This window comes from Acanthopagrus latus, chromosome 11 (assembly GCF_904848185.1).
Source record: "Acanthopagrus latus isolate v.2019 chromosome 11, fAcaLat1.1, whole genome shotgun sequence".
Lineage (NCBI taxonomy): Eukaryota > Metazoa > Chordata > Actinopteri > Spariformes > Sparidae > Acanthopagrus > Acanthopagrus latus.
The window spans coordinates 28,022,272-28,044,130 of NC_051049.1; the positions used below are offsets into that span (position 1 = coordinate 28,022,272).

Sequence of the window (21,859 nt, forward strand, 5' to 3'; positions counted from 1 at the left end):
CCCTGCACGCTGCCAGATTATTTTGCTCTAAGTGCTACATGGTCAGCTCTGTGATTCTACTGTCTCCAGTAATCTAACCTTCTCCGCTTCCCCAGTGAATGGACAACTCCAGGATCGGCTCCTCAGCCAAACACATGCCAGCTTCCAGCACTCCTTGGACTCCTTGAGCGTACAACCAGCACAGATGTGAGTTTCCTCCTCCTCCTCCAGCAGAGCCACCAGCCTGAGGGATGCTCACCTCCTTTACCTGCCTGTTGCTCATCGTGTTCAGTAAATTCACCTTTAAATCCACTCCCTGTTTGGTGTCCGCATTTAGGTCAGTTACAACACCATCTTTGCAACGTCACTCTTACACTGTCATAATTTGAGCCAATTGGTCCAGTAGTAAAACATCCTTGACTAGACCGTGGATGTTGAACACACCCCATCCCTTTGCGCAACAGAATTTAAAGCATTTGCCCAGGTTTCTATGTTCCGATTAAAGCTGAGCTGAGCTCGCCATGCGTCTACTGCAGAGTCAACTGACCTGGGTGTAAATGTCAAGTGTACACATTCCCATCACACACAAAAGCCTGGTCTTAGCAGGTTTACGTGAGTTTTTGACCAGTGGATAAGCGTTATTAGTTGATTTACTTCTGATCAAAGTCAGTTGATCAAGTCTTTTCCGATCAACCGCAGCGCTGCTGTTCCTCGGGCCTAATAGCTCGGTGTAGAAAATAACACCTCGCTGTACAGCAGATTTAAAGGGATAATTGCTTGTATTACAGCTGCTCCCATTCAATAGTCTTATAAAAAATGGAGAAAAATAAAAACTATCGATAAGCAAGAATGATAAAGAAAATATTAAAATGATAATAAATTGCAGCGTTAGTGTCAAATAGCTGTCAGACAGACAGAGAGAGCACTGAGCAGTTCCACTATTCAGAAGCCATTTGCTTCATGAAACAGTGATTTTGTGAGACATTCTGAAATATTTTTCAGAGTGTTTGGAAAATAAATAATGTTTCCCTGAATAGAGTAAAATAATTTGTATTTACAGTGAAAAAAAAGTAAGCTTAGCAAGTAATGGCATCTTTAATGTGTCAGTTCACTTCTTCCATTTCTTTTTCACAATGTAAACAATTACTTTCTATAGACCCCCTTTTCCATTATTTTCATAATAACCATGGTAGTACAATAAGTTTTGAATCTGGTATATATGCCTATTTGCTGTATATATACGTTACGTTGCAGAAACCTTTTAGGGTCCACATGCACTGGTGACTGAACGTCATAATAACCCTGAGTGAATCTATAATGGCTGCATTTTGAACTGTAAACTAAAGCGAGGCGAAGCTCTGTTTCACATTTCACATGTTCAATTACAAGCTGCATTTTTCATAACTCCTTGACTTAGGTTTTCCCTGGGTGTAGATGGAAATACAGAGAACAGTCCACCCAAAATGTAAACAGCAGTTTCTCATTTCTCTGCCTTAATTTCAATGTAAACCAAACCGATCACTCCCCCCTGCTCGCGCTCAAACCACCAAACTTGATGGTTTCTTGGTGTTCCTTGCCCCAGGCCACCCATTTGGCACATCGTCCCACACTGTGTGGCTCATTATGGAGGTCCCAGATGAAGGGAATGGACACACAAAAAGCACTGCAGTGTGCTGTCTTTGTCAGGTTTGCTTTTGGAAAGCAGGAAGTTTGTCAGTGATCAGCATATTTCTTTTGCATGGGTCAGATTTAGCCCGGTTAAAATTGAAGAGTTTACTGAGGGAGGATTTATACATCACTATATACAGAGGGATTGCACAACACAAAGTTCTTATGTAGCGACTAGCTGTTACTCAACATGTACACCCTGTAACTGCCAGGTGTAACTGCTGTGTGGCTGAATGGATCGACAACCAAAACTAATGTTTTTGTGCTAATATACAGTATGACCTGTGAGTGAAGAGTCTTAATGAAATATTGGCAGCTTATCTGACTTGACACTTGATAAACATGCTGTTTGATGTTACAGCTCACGATGCTACTATGACTTTTCTTTCCACAGTTGAGTTTCTAAGCCCAATTAAGCTTTTACTAACTTTACTGAGATTTTATTGGGGCAACCCAACTATGTAAATCCATTTGTAAAGTAGAATCTATGAAGGACTCACAAGCGCTCATGACAGATTGATGAATACCTGGTGAAACCAGATCCAGCAGAGGATGAGGGATTCACTGAACACAGTGTTCTCTCACTTTTCACTTTTGACCCCTGCTTTAATTTCTTCCCTCAGCTCAGATGATAGACATCAGAGCTCTCTGGGGACAGCATGTACTGGGTTTGTGACACGTCCCGCTTCACACGGCAACACAATTAAAACAGGATGTGGTCTGTAATATAAACTGCCATATATCCCACCTTGTAATGAAACATTGTATGGATGAGTGTACAGTGAATCCAGGACATTTATTGTGAAGTGACATTATAGTGTGATCAACTGTTCCATGTATTGAAAGCTGCAGACTGCAACTGGAATCTTTATTGCTGTTAAACAATCTTTATTAGTCATTAACCTTTCCATCATTTCAATTTGTACAGACTACAAGATCAATACACAATGAGATTCATGCTCTTGTAAAAAAATAAAATTAAATAAACACGGATGGCAGCAGTGACATTCGGCCGTATTTGAACACTGAAGCCCTAAAACAAACTGTCCCTGGATTACACAGCAATAAAGCAATCAGCAAGAGATAACATGAGCGGCATTATCAGCTCATTGGGCAATTCTTACCCTCAGCGGGTGTGTTGCCACTGTGTTGGCCTGAGCCTGCGGGTCATCTGTTGCTTTGTCAACCCTGATAGCTAACGCTTTCACAAGGCCAAAAGCTGTGTGGCGCTTGTCATCCAGTCCAGAATGGGAGACAGGCGAAAGAGGACTGACACTGTAAAGCCATGGCACACACACATATACAGCTACTGGGTCTGATAAGCTTATAGCAAGGCTGCTATTGATTTATGTGTGGGCTTGTTGTACCGCAAATCTTAATTTATCTTGAATTACTTTTAAACTCAAACAAAACAAAATAAATGCTCTGGGAAACTGAATAACAGTCCCACTGAAATAATTATCATTACTCTTAGAGTAGAGTAGCTTTATGGAAATGGTTTGTTTTCTCATCTGAAGACAAGCTAAGCAGTCCAGCATTTTCTACAAACCTTGAAATATTCCCTGTCTAACTTACATGATTAGTATTCGTCACATTTTCAAAGTCAGCGATGCGGTTTAGCATCACCTTTTTTTAACAGCCAGCATTCACAACCACCATTTCTTCAGAAAATGCTTACTTTACATATCCAATCTCTTGCGTCCACTCTTAAACCTCTCATGCAGTCTGTCATTCCCCCCTCCGGTTCATAAGTGGGGATGGCTTTAGACCGCATTGTTGGTTACGTCATCAGAAAGCTGGGTGGCCGTCATTGGCTGTGAGAGGAGAACATCAGTGAAATTTATACATCCTCAGCCAACTACCTGAATATATCCCATGCCTTCTATAGATCAAGTAAGCACTGTAACTAGATGATTTAGGCTCAATCCTGTTTCTAACAGCATTTAAATATACAGGGCAAATTACGGGACTGTCAAGCACAAACCAGCACTCACAATGTGACACTTGCTAACTAGCTCGTTAGCCAGATTTCTTTCCATTATCTTTTAGAATTGGTTTGAAAGTTCGAAAGCATGAAAATACAGACTTTTAAATATTGGCGACAACTTACATTACACGGTGCAATAAAACAAGCATGTATAGACTGTGTGGTCAGGATATGTGTCAACTTTATCGATTGTGGATGATAAATGGGTTTAATTGCTGTCTGTAAATGAATTAGCCTGACGCCACACATGACAAAGTTCACAACTTTATCGAAAAGTGATATTACTTTACAACAGCAGTTCTTAGTCTGTACATAAAATACATAAAATACATATACATAAAAACTCAGGTGATTTTAGGTTGTTTGAAATGTTCTATAATTTCTTACAATTTGTTCCATATGTAAATTATGCAAGTTTTTTTCATGTTGCATTTGACCTTAAATGTTCTTTTCACTCTTATTGCCTCAGACACACCCAGACCTCAAACGCACACAGTAGCTCTGTGCCAGCAGATTGATTGATTGATAACATTCAGTTTAAGAAAACTATCTTTTACCTCATTTGCCAAAGGTCAACAACCACGGACACATATTTGGGTGTAGATTAATATGTACTTAATGCTACTGGGACAACTGCAAATGCATTGGAACTGCAGGGAAATATTGGTGGTCAAAACAGAAAAAAGAAACTAGAATCACATGGATGTTATAGCTATCCGACTCCAATCAGCACAAACCCTTAAACACAGATTAGGTGTTTGTTGGTCAAACATTCATTTCCAAACCGCAAATTGGTTTACGTGATGATAACAGGTGAAAATGGACGTGACACATTCACCATGAAATGGTTAGCTAATGATTAAGTTAAAGCAGCTTTAATGAGCTTGATTAATCAGGGTGTGGTAGAGGTCTAAAACAAATTGTAGTCAGATGTGAATCATCAGAGGTGTAGTTCACTATGGTCTGATTCACTGATGGAAAGTGCTGTTGTGTGTGTGTCATTCTTTAATCAGATTTTTGTCATTTATTAACAACTGGATAACTAAAAGTTAACTTTGCTTATTGAGCAGAGAATGCACTTATTTTCAAATTAAGATCTGTAACTCTGTGTCAGAATCAGACAGAGGTTTGGGCTCAAATCCTGGCCTCGAACAGTTGCAAAATTGGCCTGTTTGGTGTGAGTGCTGGCCTAGAACATCTCAATCAAAATTGGATTATTATGCAACCTCACAAAAATGTAAACAAAACAACTTGAGCAACAGGACGAGGTTGCAAAATTCATTCATGAGCTCGGTTGCTAGAGATCAGCAGCAAGACAAACATTAAGGAGATGATTCAGTTAACAACAGCATTGTGGTTCTTAGAGTCACTTCAGCTGCTGCTTAATCACACGAGGTCTGAATCACACAACTGCTTTCCAGTTTTCACTACATTAACTTTTCTTTAGGAACTCAGACATGTTGCCTGCTTTTCAGTGGAAAGGACCAGTTTTGGTTCTGATGACCCAGGAAGAGAAATAAAACTAAAGTACATTTGAGTACAATTATGAAGTACTTGTGGTTTGCTCGAATATTTTCCATTACCTGAACCAGAAGTTACTCTGTAGTCTGGTGGTACACCTGTGGGTATTTCTGTTTTGCCACACAGCAGCAGAAGAATTGGCTTATAATGTTACATTCTACATTGGCTTGTAGCTAACAGCCTATAGCTTGTGTTGGTTAATTATTATGAGGACATACAATTTGTAAGGGAGGATGATAACTTAAGCTTTGGCTCAGTAACTGAGCAACCAAATCTGTGAACTAGAGATTAAGCGTGAACCAGTTAAAGTAATTTTGCCAAAACAAAGTTTACTAGTTTCACCATCATCATATTAAAGTTATTAATCTTACGTACAGAACAAATAGACATATTACGTCATTACCATGCGTACTGCAAACAGCTGTGCTTTATAAAGAAAAATAGTATAAAAATGTAACCTCTTTCTTTCACTTGCTCCCAAAACAAATTCACAAACTATCAAGATCTTTATGACATGAGGTGGTGGTGTTCATACCGCTTTTGTCCACAGGGGCCGCCACAATCAACAATGTTACGGTGGTATGAATTGAGACGTGGGTTAAACTTCCACCCCAATATACTACCGCCTGTTATCACATGGCAACATCAGCAACTCCCTCCAAAAAACCTCCTAAGGTTGAATCCTCAGAAAAAGCTGGTTAGATTTTTATTTACTATTTTCCAACATCTTTCTTTTATTAACAATGAATGTTTTTTAAGCGGACTAGTCTAAAACAGGGGTTCAGGAGGAGTTTTCTGTCATGTTCAAGAAACCAAAAATTGCTCTAAGTCAGGACAAAAACAATGGACACTTTTTAGGGGTGCTGGGTGCTGTGCTAGCATTTGTTATAACGTTTCTTTAACCTCTTGTGAAGTTGATCCTGCTCAAAACAATGAGTCAGTCAGGTACTTCAGTCAGCGAGTTGACTAACACAAGTGTTTCAAACGTTTGTCTTTCCATGCTGTTGTCTGGGAGCTGGATTAATGACGATGGGATACTCCCAGGTTTCACAATGCCTGGCTAGATATTGAATATGAATGCCTGAGCAGAAGAAAACAACAAGAAAACACACTGTAAGCATCCAGCTGCAGCCAAGCTGAATGAGTCACTGAGCTCTGGAACTTTTCTGAGCCACAGGAGCTCGACACAAACATGGGCGGTTGATTAATTGGTTAGAGTGGTTGCACACACTCATAATGTACACTCCATGTGTCGGCCCGCCGCTGCCTGTGACAGGCTGCTGTTTGACTGCATGTCGGGAGCCGAGGCTACTCTGAGGTCAGTGATCAGAAGCAGAGTTCTGCATCAGAACCCATGGACATTTGTACTTGCACACAATGTAAGCAACATTTTGTGTTGCTCCTAAAGAAGCACGCCGGCGAGGTAAATTGGGGGTAAAGATCAATTCACCCAGTTAAGAGAAAACATTCTGTTTTGAATGATTTCCATCCATCCATCTTCTTCCACTTATTTGTTCGAGTAAACACACATTTTACAAACAAACTTAATATTTACTGTACAGCGGAGATAACTTTTACAAATCTACAATTTACCTTGATAATTGTTTTTCCTTATCTCACAGTCTTTCTCCAGGTCCTGTAACTAGCTAATGACAAGTGTTTGTATGAGAAAAGCCGACATAATCATCCTGCATTATCGATAATTACAAAATATATTTCTGTTTTTATATTACTAGACAAAGTAGTTCCGTGCAGTCCCCTGTAAAAATGGACAGAAAAATTCAACTACATTGAACTAATCCACTTTTTTTCTTTCAGACCGACATGCCGCCCAGTTTCAACCATAAGTGGCAACATACCACAGCTAGACACATAATGATATTTGCCTTTTAGATTATTCTTAGTACAATATTCAAGTTATATCATGGTCAATGCACGCACCAGCCCATTGCTCTTTATGCTGAGCAAAGATTCTCTGAACAAATGTTGACTTTTCATTAGTAAGAAAATACTCTCTCACACACAGTTACAGAACAATGTACACACATCTCTCGACCAAGGGCCTGTCATTTGCTTATCCCATACAAATACTTGTCTTGACAGTATGAAAGTAAAAGTAATACCCAATGTCTTGATTGAAATGTGTCTAATAAAAATATGGTTCAGATTGATCACAAACTGTAAACAAGCTAGGAAACCAAACCAACTAAAATCTTGTACCCAACCAAAACTTTTCTTTATATTTTGAATTCATCAAACATACAACCTTAGATGAATGTAAATAGGAGATACATATGATATGGGCAAAATCTCCTGTAGGTTAAGGCTGTATTTGTTGCTCATTGGTTACCTGTTTGTTTTGATGGATGATCTGCAGTGTGTGTCCTTAGCAGGAGATCCATTTGTCTGCTTTTTGTCTCCAGGCGAACCACATCAAAAATATACATCCATGTCACAGTACCACCCTGACTTAATGTAATCGTGCAAGTCATACTCACTGAGATACATTGAGATCAAAAGCACTTCTCCTCACTTACATTTTCCCTGTGTGAACGGGGATGCTTCTGCTGATTTTTTTTTTTTTTTTTTCTTTTCAAATTCATATTTTCACTGTAAGCACCAACAATTACTATATAACATTCACCTCCCGGTGATTGCTGGAGGCCAGAGGAATAAAACCAAAACTATCTGCATGGTTAGATACTCCTAGACGTTAATCTATGTGCACAACTCTCTACTTCTTATTGATTCCCAACCACCAAGGAGGATATAAACTGAAACAGACAAGGACTTTAAAGCTTTTAAACACAAGATTTGGATCATACAAAAGATGCAGCAACTCAATATCAACAAGAAGCTTCTGGTGTTCGGCACATTCAGAGTGTACACAGCTGTAAATAGTAGTTTTTGTTGTTGGAGCGCCACAATGCACTCAGTCATTTTAAGAAGGATGAAACTTTAATGATCCCCTTGAGGAAATTGGGAAAATCACATTGTAAATATGAAAGGATGTTTTTCCGACTTTATGAGGGTGCATCGCAGCAACAACATAAAGAGCAAGTTTGCAGCCTTTGTCATTGTAATATGGCGCGGCGGTGTGTGTCGGGGGTTTTGGAGTTCGAGAACAAATTTCACTGGTTGTCGACGCTGTTGTCTGTTTCCCCTCTCGCTGCTCCGTCGCCGCTGACTTCTGTTTATGCAGAATCGAGGGCTCGGCTTCATCTGCCCCTCACAAAGGAGAGCGGCTCATGTCGTTCTCTATGTTAATGGAGCCCCCTTTGTGCGTGTGCTGCACATGTCGATAACTCCCAGCTTTAATCCAAGCCTGTGTCTTGGGAGTGGAACATTCCGGGTGGCGTGCGTGCAAGGATTAGCCGCAAGGGTCGCTGTAACGGCATTTAATCTACAGCAGGCCTGTTCTTCAGCGACTCACTGCTTTGAATGCATCTGTATAGAAAACACAATAAGGGTGCTAGACTTCCTCGCACTGCATATGCACGGCTTTATTACCTCGCACAATAAGAGGCAGGTTTTTGAGGGACATATAGCTTGTCATGCATTCCCCAAAAACCAGCAGGTATTTGTGTGTCTCTCTCGTACAGTTAGCTGCATGTGTGCAGGTGCTTTCTGGACCGCTGAGAGTGAGATATCAAGCAAGAAGGCTGTTTATCTGCGCAAACAATCCTTCCGTGACTGGATTCGGTGATATTATGCATGAGCACATGCACATTCTCCCAGTAACAACAGCTAAGGTCAGGGCTCTTGTGTTTGCAGCAGCAGATAGGCCTGAGTAATGACTGCAGATACACTTCATATACGCTGTGGGTGTTACCTCCAGCCTTTGTTTGCCCAGTCACTCAAACACTTGCAGGTTAAGTGGAGGTACATGTTGGTTTTGGTGCCCTGATCTCTCCCCACTTCTTGACTGATCAACCCAGGAGCAGAAGTTCACAGCTGCCCTGTCCTGCAGGTGAACCATGAGAGCTGCTCTTGTACAAGAGTGTTTTACATTGTAGAGATAGTAGGTGTGTCTGAGGGCATCTGGAGTGTGAAAACCTCAGACTGACAGACAGAGAAAGACAGTAGAGAGAACATGTCGTCCCAGCCTTTATTTAGCTCAGTAGTTCGGCAGGTTCACCCTTTACCCTCAGGCCAGGAGGGTGAGGAGAGTGGAGCTGGAGGTCAAGAGGAGCAGGGAATGAAGAGCAAAGTAAAGACAAGGAAAAAATGATTGTCTATGTGTTCTACATGAACCTGATTGTATACCGAATAATTCCCTGGTACTTCCAGTGGTCACATGTAATTAAGTTTCTCTCTATTCAAGGACTTTATGAACTTGTTTTTTTTTTTTAATTTACAGTACATTTAAAACATAATTCTTTGCTCTTTAGTGCCATTCACTGTTTCTTACAGCCAAACTTGACATCTTGCTTTTTCACTTGACTGTCTTAGAAATGGTCAAAAACCAAAGATATTAATTATCCTATCAGAGAGATCGATTCAAACAATGAATCCATAATCATTTGAGCTTGAACTGTGGTATTTTAACTAAAATAATGAACATGATGGCTCTCTTTTTGTAACTGTGATTACTACAGCAAAATACACAGTAAAATATGTATTAAATACTAACGTGAAGGAGAACAGTTTGCTCTTGCTGTAACACAACAAACTTGTTTCTACAGTTTCAGGGGATTTTTCTGCTTTCTGGTCAGCTGATGTGGAAACAAACAAACAAAAGAAGGAGTAAAACAGAAGGAAATAATGCTGCTATTTACACTGGTATAAACACTGATCTAATGTTGACTGTAAGACCTGAAAGGAAAGCTGTCAGATAAATAATGTAGTGGAGCAAAAAGTACAACGTTTCACAATGTTTGGGTAGGACACGCCATGGAGGTAAACGGAGAAGCAGAAAGGCTGGAGGGGAGGGATGGAGTAAAAACGAGCAGAGGGAACTTTTCGACACCTCTAAAAGCAGCTGGCTCTGCCAGACACGCCATCCTGCGTGGGTTCACTGACATGCATTACTTCACCTGCCCTGCAGTGGTTACCCAGCAGAGCCCAAACACACTCACACAGTCTCAGTCTTTCCTGTGTAATCCTGTTGCATTAGGAGTCGGCATCAGGCGGTTAGAAACCTGGGAGACTCACCAGAGACAAAAGATTCATTCTAACGGCCCTAAAAAGTGCTGACAGTTTTGAACAAAGCATTAGGAAAATGTAACTTTACAGTTTTTCTTACAGGATACAGGACCTACTGCCAGATTTAAGCGTCATTAGAAAGTAAGGCAGAATTACAGATTTATTATCAGTTCAGGTCATTCTTGATTCTTGAAATCCTCACAGAAATTAATAAAGGTCTAGTTATTTCCATTTATTGGAAACAATTGAACAGTTAATTTGTATGTGGAAAAAAAAAGTTTGCTCGATGAAAATGAACAAAATATCACAAAATAACAAAATAGTATATATTTTCATATCCAGGAAGCACTTTAGCTTTTCTTCTGAAAGCTTAATTTGATGTTTGCTCCATGCAGGACTCTGTAGTTGTAAAAGATATTTTGGTACTATTTACTTGACATATTTACGTTCCTTCAGAAGTATCATTAAAAGGAGCTTGTAAAAAAAAATCTGAAAGGAGACAAATTTTAATATTTTGATATTCTTATATTTATAATCAAGAAACTAAAAAAGGCCTAATTGTGTGAAATTTAGTGCAACCATAAACCTTTCTGCAAACGCAAAAATGTTGACTCTTTCCCCCCATTTTGGTATTTTCATGTTTAAAACAACACTCGTTGTGTAATTTCTTTGTTTATTTATGGAGGACGGTCCCACTGAGATACATAAGTGTTTCACATAAAAACAAGAAACAAAAATAAGCAATCACGTTGAGAACAGTTACACACTAGGAAACATTCAGTACATAAAAGCACCATAAAAGAGAAGCGCACAACAGCAAAAACCCTGACACAATTCACATCAAGTTATAGATGCATTGCATTATTACATAACACCAACACTTTTCCTGTAAAAGACGTTACATGTTCAAAGACAGAAACGCTGCTCAGGTATTTTGGAATTGAAGAATTCACTTATCATGATTCAGATCTTTAAATCTGAATACACTGCTCAATGTCACCTGAACAAAAAGCATTTCCTGCCTTTATTTCATGATGCCTGTTGGGTTTGTGAGGAAAGTGATATAAATAGAAAGGGTTATTTCACAGGTGGTGGCCTCGGGACATGTGGCAGTTACACAATATACAGACACAGACACTCTCAGGAGACATTACAAGCAAAGACAGACTCTCTGGGAATATGACAGTTACACAATCCAGCTTCTGAGTGACTCCAGAGGTGTCTGTTACATGTCGTATTGTGTACAGGGTTATATAAATCATCCCTATTACATAAAAAACAACACATTTGTGCACGGACTGTGTCATATATGTTACCATATCACTAATATACTGACTTACATAAATGAGCATCACCCAACTCAAATGGACTCCCAGGGGAATCAAGAAGGCGTCATCAGTGTGATCTGTCAGTATCATGTTCACTCAGTTCACACCATATACACATCATGGTTTAGGTGTCAGTGATGAAGATCTGCTGCATTTTAAATATCAACATCACAAACTGTGAAACAAATATACATAATGCAATGAATTATGGAATTTAAACATTTCCAAAAATGCTGTTTTAATGTTCTTACACAACTTTTATCCATCACAAATCAGACAAATCAACAGTGGCAAAAGCTGACGCAGCAGGAGAACAATGCTAGGGTTTTGTTTTGTTTTTTATTTGAGAAAAATGTTTCCCCGTACAATATGCAGTGCAGCTGTAAATGTGATTGTGTGTCTATCTTTGGCAGCAGATTTGGATCAACTCAATCAAAGCTTTGATCAAGTTAGTGTACTGGTGTGTACAGTACATCTAGAATTGTTTCTCATGAGGGACAGAATTATCAGTGGAAGGTTGTGCTTAATTTTTTAGCATAAACTTTGCATAGGACTATTTAAGGGACACGAGTTATGGTTGAAGCATGCTTCTCCAAGCTGCGCAAACAGTAAATTAATGTTCACTGTTCAGGGACATTTTGAGTGCAACATATTGTTTCTACTGTACTCTGTTACAAACTACAAACTACATGATAAAATTGACAACAGCAAACACAGGCAAGTTAACAGAAACTATTTAATCTGCAGGTTCAGGTTTTGCAAGCAAATGTCTGTTTTGATAGTATTAGCTGACGCATGTTAAGCAGCCTGCTCATTTACATCACTATCTACAAGCTACTGTGTGTCCTTAACAACACTACGACTGTTTGCACATACGTGTGAACAAGGTGTAAATCAGTAAATGAGAACATCAGCAGAATTATCTCCTAATGGGTATGTGGCCTAAGGGTGAAGCGGTGAACCTTGAGAAAAAGGCACAGCTGTTACTGTGTAGGTTATCCCTGCCTAAGCGGTGATGCGTATACAGTGTAGGTGTCACTATCTGATAGGTGCCAGTGTATGCAAACTGGCTGATTGGCAGACTGCTAAACTTTTCACCAATGACATTCAACCCAGAACAGGACTTTGGTAAATTCAAATAAGGTCTTTGAGATTTATGCAGTGCAGTTTGTGACTTTTGATGGATATTTGGATTTTGCTTAAAATACATCTGTAATAATGTATGTGTCTGTTAGTTTGTACAGCGTTTCCAAGTATATATTTTCCGACAAAGATGAGTATAGTTTTGGTATGTCAAGTTCTCAGATTTAATTGGCAATCTAATATGTTTTTTTTTTGCATAAAAGTATTACATGATCCCTTTGATTGTTCAACTCTGACACCCACAAACCTAAGTGCCGCTCAAAATGTGCTTTGTGTTATTTATTGAGGTACATCAGTGCTCTGATGCAGCCCCCCTCTCTCAGTCAGTCAGTACATTTACATGATGGTAGATTAAGTCAGATTATTGTGTTAGTCAAAGGTATTAATAATATGTGATGTACAGCCACAAAAAGTCATCAATATTTTCACTGTTCACTGTGCAACCCACTTGCGGCTTCTTAACTTGTTTGGTATGTGATGTAATAGGTCAACCGGATGAAGGTCCAGTATCAACTAACTGAAACGGTGCATATCGCCACCTACTGTGATGAAGTCACACATACTTCCGTCGATAAATTGATTCTCTCCTGGTGGTGTACACTGGGACAATGGCAGTAGTCCAATTAAATGGCCTAATCGATCTGACCGTAGCTCGACTAAATTGTGCATGGCAAGGAGTAATGCCACTTGCCTGCCACCCGCCCACAACACTGATCTGACACTGTCCTTCCAATACTCAGACTATAGCAGTCTTTTTAATGGATAAACATTACAAAAACAAAACATTTATCCATTTGCACAAGCCATCCCAATCACCATAACAAATGTTGTCAATGTATGTTTCTGCAAAACCACGGATAGGTTAAAATGTCTTTGTGTTGCAATTTGGCTGTTAGTTAGGTTCAATTTTCAATGCTGTGTTTACGATCTGGTTAGGTTTATGCACAAAAACATCTTGGTAAGGGTTAGGCAAACATCATGTTTGGGCTGAAAACACCTGTTTATGTTGCCACAAACAAGGCTGGAAATTGTCCCGTTTCCTTAAAAGTATACAGTGGTGTCGTGCTTACAAGTCTCAAAAAGGCGGACGTGAACTGGGGTCACTGGTTTGCCAGCCTTGTCACCTGCAACATGACCACTCCCAACATGAAAGTAAGGTCATAATCATGTCATATGGACATGACATCAGTATGGTATGTAGCTTATGATGCATATAATGAGTTTAAATGAGTTTTTGGTTTGCTGAAAAGTTAACAACATTTTATTCATGTGACTCGGCTGAAAGTCAGCAAAAATGGAAATACTCAACCTCTTAATAAAATTAAAACTTTATTTTGATTCAGTTAAATTATCACCACCACTGTTATTCTTAATGTAAGTAGAAGATTAACACTCTTACTGGCAATGTGTATCAGTTCCAAAGTTCAGTTATCAGTCTCAGTGTATACTAATAATCTAATCACATACAGGTGTCATTTAGGAAGTACTTATTACATTTTATTCAATAAATACATGTGTACTTTTCTGACATAATAGTTAACTTACAATCTAACAGACCTGTTACAATAATAATGTCATTATAACGTAATAAAAATGCCAAACTGTAATTTATTCATATAATGTTTCTTTTGGCCGTAAGCACTATATCCTCATCTGTCAACACATGATAAATACTGCATTGGTTTACAAAAGCAAAGGCAAATTGAAACTGAAGGTGGACCACTCACAGAGTTTGTTCACCTTTTTCCCCGATTGCGTGACTGCAGACTCTAGAAGTGCTATGACTGTAAACTGAGGTCATCCTCTCTGTTAAAGGACCTGGGCCTTCGCCAAGTGGTGGAGAATTCGGCAATACCCATGGCCAATGGCGTATGGGGCTAATAGCACAGGGTGTGTCTGCAAACTGCCCAATTTTCCACTTTGTGTGAATGACTAAGCATTCACATTAACCTAAATGAAATGACAGCTTTATGGTTGTCGAACGGAGGGTAAAATATGGATGCAATGTGGCCGAGCGTTCTCAGGTGGAATGGTTATTTAGTTCCAAAGATCACCTTTTTTTTTTTTGTCACAGAGAGCTGAACGAAGTCTGATACTGAAACTACAGTTTGGATTCAGATGAGATTACTCAACTCAGTTTCCACTGTTGCTTTAGAACACAATGCAGAAAATAGTTTATATGTGACTATAGTTCAAGAGAACAATGGCAAATAAGCGTTGGATCAATGTTGTTTCTTGTTTCTAGGTGTGAACACGGCTGTCCATCGACAATCAGAACTGTTTAAACTAGATAAAGCGAGTCCATTACCAACTCAGGTGTGTAACCATTCAAACTCGAGGCTTCCAGTCAACATGTGTAACACCTGTACTGATAAGACAGTTCAAAAGTTTACCTGCAAAAATCTTCAGACAAAGCCTGAGAGATGAAAATGGCATTCTTATCAGCATGTGAAATGACATCCATTTTTTATTCTAGAGGCAGTTGATACAGTCTTTTAAATACAACCAGCATTCCTTAAATAACCTTTGCCCTTGGCTAATAACCGCAGCACAGTCATTATTGCTTTGTTCTTAGAGTTGTGTGTTTAAAAGCAATTTACATTCCTTTCTTTTCACCTGACATGCAGGTACATAGGAGTGCGTGCTATAGATGGATAGACAGCCTCTTCAAATAGATCTAATTCAGGAGTTATGTCTGCATATTTGTGTGTTCTTCCCCAAGCTAATTACACCCATATGTCATATCATCAATCAACTGTTTCAACTGCTTCATTGTCTCTGCAAGCTTTCCTATTCTGAGCTGAACGTTTACATGACAGTTAGTCACGGTAAGCGGATTATTTGTATACGATGCACACAAACCCACTTTAATGTCAGGTGTGTATTATCAGCATGAAACATCTCACTAGCACATTCAAATGCATGTTTAACAGCTCATTTCAACAGGAATTGTCTGCTGTTCAGGAGAACACAGACCACCACTTTCCATCCATGCCGCGGAAAGATGATTATATTCAAAGTGAGGAAGAAAGGACCTCTGAAAGAAGCGATGGATAGAAAGGAAAAACAGCTAAAAAAGGAAACTGCATGCTTGAAAAAGAGGGCTGGATCCTTTCATAAGAGAAAGTGAAAAAGAAAGGCTCGTAATGGGACGTTTTAGGCGTGCTGTTCGGGTTTGCATACATTGTACTGAGAGACAACAGCATTGCAGAGTGTGCCTGTGCATGCTTGTATGAGCCACTGTATCGGAATGCTGGCCTCGGGCACTCAGCAGCTCACAGCTTTAACTTCTGTAAACAAACTAATAGCTGGAGACTGGAGGACCACACAACCTCTCTGGTGAAACTGCAGCCTGTACTCCCACACTGCTGCTGCTGCTGCTGCTGCTTCTGCTTCTGCTGCTGGGGACACCGGTGTTTTCACTGATTTACATAACTGAACCAGGCTTTCAGAATTCACTTTCAATATTATACTTCAGGTCAGTATTTACAAATACATTTGAAAGTCCATCCTGTATGCTAAAGGCAGGAAGGGTCTGCTCACTGCTTCATGCTCCCATAGAAATTCATTCCGGCAACATTTCATTCTGTTGTGCATCGCCTTCAGATGCAAGGTAAGAAAGGAATTTGCCTGGTCTATATTGTACAAACAAACGACCTAGTTGAATGTATTCATTGAATCGATCCCATCACCAATGTTGCAAACCAAAGGTTTGTTGCGTTTCTTAAGGCTCAATTTTCATTATTGTGCTGTGGCTTATGATCTGGTTAGGTGTATGCTCAAAAACTGCTTGGTCAGGTTAGGAAACGATCATGTTGTGGCTTAAAATACCCCGTTTTGTTGCCACAGACATGTGTCCTGATGGCTCATTAAAGATGCCAAATTCTTTCTCACCTACAAATGTTCAAACACAATCTTGAACAGCCAACATACTCACACCTAAACTATATGACCACTGTGTACCAGCAGTTTGACATACAGTTACAGCTGGTTAGGTTTAGGCAAGAAAACTACTCTGTTAGGGTCAGTAAAACATTGTGGTTTCCATGTTGCTTATGTAAGTCAGGAATGTTTTCCTGACAAGGACGAGCTGGAACAATTGTCACTGGCTTAACAGCCTTCAATATGGCTTGTATTGTTGAAATCAACAGGATGCTTATGACGAAATGATGATAAAATGATCACACCGGCCAATCAACCACATGTTGATATTCACTGTATTGTTTGGCTGTTTTTGTTTTAACACTCCACCTTAAAAATAAAATCCTGTTGTTGTGTTTTGCAGATACTTTGGATTTGATGATTCCCTTTGATGATTTTGAGCCTAAAGCCGGGCTGATCCCAGGTCATTGAGCAGCCCACAGAGGTGTCAGCCTGCCTCAATCCTGCCTTTGTTTGGCTCCCTGATAACAATCCAACTGTCGCCTCATTATGAGCCGAAACAGGTTGGATGACATGTTAAACATCCAAGAAACCTCCCTGTGCACTCACCTTCTGCACAGCAGTCACACGCGATGGGCAACCCATGGGTGTTGAAAGATCACAACATGGCTCTGCCTCTGTATCACTGTGTGTGTGTGTGTGTGTGTGTGTGTGTGTGTGTGTGTGTGTGTGTGTGTGTGTGTGTGTGTGTGTGTGTAAACCGAATGCTCAAAGTTACACCCACATTGTTCTAAGGAATTCTCTGTGCTAGTGTCTAACATTACTTATTTGATTGTGTGTGTATGTGTTTATATGTTTTGCCTCTGTGTGTGTGTGTGTGAGTGTGCGTGCGTACGTGTGTGTGTAGAGCAAGATCATCGTGTACTGGCTATAGCCATGATGGATGTGCCTTGAGGAAATCGTTAATCTACAGTGATACTCTGATTGTTGCGCTTATGAAATGTATTAACCGATGCAAATGCTTCACACTCCATTTCCTGCTGCACACTGGGGGGGGTTTGGGGGTTGGGGGTGGAGTGTGTGCTGGAGGTAATTAAATTTGGAGTAGGAGATTGATTTTGGAGTTACCTACCTTTTCCCTTTTCCTCCTACACTTACATGAGTATCAAGTGGTCTTGTTCAACCCAATCATGAGAATTTTTGCAAACCACAGATATGTTGTAACTTAATTCTATTCATTGAAACTTCAGTGAAGGTTAAATTCTGAATTCTGTGTTATACCAATGCTGTGCTTATGTTTTGGTTTTGTTTTGGCAGAAAAAATATTTGGTTAGGGTTAGGGAAAGAGCCCACCTGATACATGGTTCTTTTGCCACAGGCATAGCTAGAAAATGTCCCAGTGTCTCACTAAAACTATCCAGTGTTTTTATGCTTACAAATGTTGAAACACCATCTCGAACACCACCACAGTCACCTATGCCTTCTGACTTTAAAGCCCATTCATATATGCACTTGTAATGTGGATGTGATATTGCTATGTGAGGTATTGTGGAAATGCCATCCAGCCATCCACTGTCTGTAACCACTTTATCCCTTTTTTTAAGGGGTCGAGGGGGTTTTTCTGGAGCCAATCCCAGCTGTCTCTGGGCGAGGGTAGGGTACAACCTGGACAGGTCACCAGCTCATCGTAGGACCCTCACTGATGGCAAAGGCTGCCATGCAAGGTGCCTACCACACATCAGGAGCAAGCACATGTCGACATGCAGCTCAACTCTCAGCCCTGAGCTGGGATTTGAACAACCTTCCGATCACTAGCCGATCTGCTCTACCTGTTGAGCTACAGCATTGGCGAAATTTAGAAATGTAACATCCAAACTGAAGGTATTTGTGGTTTGAAGTAACATAGAAATGAAGCACTTTACTTCAATCTTAAAATACTTATTAGTTAGGGTTAGGGTTATTAGTTGGTACTTATCAACAGTGCTGGGGAAGCCACATTGCAAGCGTAGCTTGTAAAACCACATGTACTTCAGCCTGGCAGTAGTTTCAACAAACTACATTTCTACCCCTGGAGAAATGTAGTTTGTAAAACTATTGCTAAATCAAGTAGCTTTAGCAACTACTTATACTCATTATACTCATTAAACTAAGCGTTAAATAAATCAACATATATGCAATATGAATATGGTGTATATGAAACAAAATATAATAGCCAAAAAAAAAATCACATACCAGCAGAAATTTACCTCTCAACTCAAGTTTTATTTTTTAAAGAATAAAAGCTGACATTTTTGGTCAACATCACAGGAACTTCAGAGGCTTAGGCACTAGAGCTAGATGCCAGGGCAGAGTCACTTGTTGACATGACACATCAGCAGTCTCTCAAAGTTTTTATCAGAGTGCCAGTTCCGTTTGGTACTAAAAACATCTTCACCAACACTAAAAAGATGCTCACATTTCTTTTCTTTTCTTTTTTTTTTTTTTGATGTATTATTATTTATATTATATAGGTCTTGTGTAAAGTGTAATTAAGCTGTGTAGTTCAACTACATGTAGTTTAAGTTTCTTATTATTATTGTTTTATGGTACTGTTTATGGTACTGCTTTTATTTGACAGCTATAATCATAATTTAGTCATATAACATTTCATGTATGTCTGTCAAACATTATGATAAAACAAGCAAACAATAGAAACCTGAGATGCTGCAGAGTTAAACTTGTAAATGTTGTATGGTACATCAGTATAATGACCAGTATAATTAGAAATAGACCCTCTTGTAAAAATTAATTTTCAGGCAATTAATCCAAAGAGACCATGGTATGACTTTATAGCAAGAACCCCCCCTAACCCTAACCCTCTATTAATATTAGATAATGCAGAAAGAAGTATCAACTAATAGTTAATTAACAGTCAAATAATGTGTGTAGTTGTCATTCACTAATGTGTTCATGTGACATTATTTGATAGTTTACAAAGATCATTAGATCAAATAAGCCTATATAAAAGAATTTCCTGATACTTTAGCTGTGAAGTTCAACCATACGCTATTAATAAGTACCTTAATTAACATACAAACCCTTAATTAAGAGACATTATTTAACTTTTACTTCATGCTAATGCATTGGACACAAAAGCAAAGACCAAAAGCTGGGGATATGTTTAACAGGATTTTATTGTAAACAATCAGCACTATTTGTTTGTTGCAGCGCAGCGTGTGGCTGGGTTGCCCAAATATTATGCGTATACTGTATGGTGGTGAAAATAGTCTTCTCCACCTGCCACAACATGTGTTAAGGCTTATAGAGTAACTCTCTCAGAGGGCATTTCTGCATTTCCAGTTGTTAGTGTTGGGGGGGATCTTACATAAAATGCTGACTTTAACTTGCGTGGAACATTTTCATTATGTCATCCATTATAGAAGAACCCGTTACTCAGTTCGTTGAATAAGGTGTTTGCCTGACTGGGAAGTTGTCAGGGAAGATTAGTTTAGAGAGTTATACAGATCCTCAACTGTCAGACCTTGTCTCAATATGCAGTACAGTAGTGATTCAACCACCATGTTAAGAAACGGTGGCACATTGAATCAGGGTGTGAGATGTCAACCTGCCGATCAGTCAAAACTGAGCTCTGAATTAGTACCTTGGTAACACCTCAGAACTATAAATCTCATGTGCTTCTGCTTGTCTTGATTTGGATTGTTTACGCTAACATTAATCATGCATTGTGAGGGAGACTATTCTGACATCGCATTCCACGTGTGCATGTGTCCATACTGCATGTGACTCATCGGTACTTTCAAGGTTTATTAAAGTTGTTTCCGATGTGTAACTAGGTTATCTAAGGAGTATTTACAAAGTTGTCTAAGGAGCGCATCCTCTTTTCAGAGGCTCTGTTACAGGTGCACACATATTGTGTGCTCCATGTGTTAATGGGTTCAGGTTGACTAGGTGGAAGATCAACTCAGTTATTCCCTTAATGTCACATCGGGACAGATTATCTCTCCAGATTTGTTTGTAGTTCCATTTTATTTCACAGACATCATTTGCATCCTCCCACTTCTCTAATAGACCTCCACGCTGGCACGCACACTTCCCATAATGTCCTGAAATGTTACTGTCATCTCCTTTTTGTTCTGTTGGTGATGAATTTACTTCAGCTCTCCAAACTCTATTTCCAGATCACCGTTTCCCTTGTTTCTACATTTGCACACTCTACTCTGACATGAATAAATAAATGAAGAACATGCTGCTCCAGTGTCAAACACAGGAAAGTATCCCCCTATTAATCCTCTTTGTTCCTCAGCTCTATTGCATTTGAACTTATAGCTCCATCCTGTCATTTATTCTCCATGTGTGTCTGCTTATTCCAGCCTGAAGAAACACTTTGAAGTGCTTCAGCTCAAAATGAAACATGAAGACAAAGAGATAATGTAAAATGGGAAATGGAAAAAAAAAAAAAGCTAAATGAAAGCAAGATAAGGTGAGAGCTGGACAGTTTTCATAGTGGAGGCCATTATCTCTATTGATATTCATTATAATAACATTTTATTCACTAAGTTAAAGGTACCCTGTGGAGGATTTGATTGCTAGTAGTGCTAACAGGCGTTGTTTTATGAGTGGGTCTCTGTTTTATTTGTAATGCATCACATCATCTCACCAACATCAGTGCCCCATGTCTGGCCTGCTGTTAAAGTCTTTCATCCAATGAAGCTCCTGCATTTATTTCACATATGTCTCTGCTGATTGAACTACTGTAAGTAGAGTAGATCAGATTTAAAAGTCAGTCTGTAAATTGTGATGGCCATTTTCTTCAAACAGTTTGGGCAATAACTTTGTCCCCCAAATAAATGTGGGTTTATCTTTAACTTCTTCTGATCACCTGACTGCCACGGTCGGTTAACAGATTTCCCGTAAGCAGGATTTTATCAAAACAGACCTCACTAAACATGAAAAATATAATTACATTATCATGGATTACTTGTGGTGCAGTTTAAAAAAAATGAAATTTATATTCATGAATATGAATCTGCTGAATATGTTTTATGTCTATCAAAGTTAGCTACTCCTCTGAGGTCAGCAGTTTTGTTATTGGTAACTATTGCTTGTTTGTGTTCTCAAATCATGATTTCCTAATAATGGAGTTTTTATTCCTTTTTTTTTTTTTTTTTTTTGAATATGAAAGATGACCATTTTGAGTAGCAGCTCC

At 39.3% G+C, this 21,859-nt stretch overlaps 1 long non-coding RNA gene across 1 annotated transcript; it reads left to right on the top strand.

Moving 5' to 3' along the window:
• On the top strand, positions 1-21,518 carry LOC119028764. The gene is made up of 4 exons (XR_005077793.1): positions 1-316; positions 17,057-17,216; positions 18,258-18,377; positions 20,832-21,518. It is a non-coding gene; the product is annotated as an uncharacterized LOC119028764 (long non-coding RNA).
• The last annotated feature ends 341 nt before the right edge of the window (positions 21,519-21,859 follow it).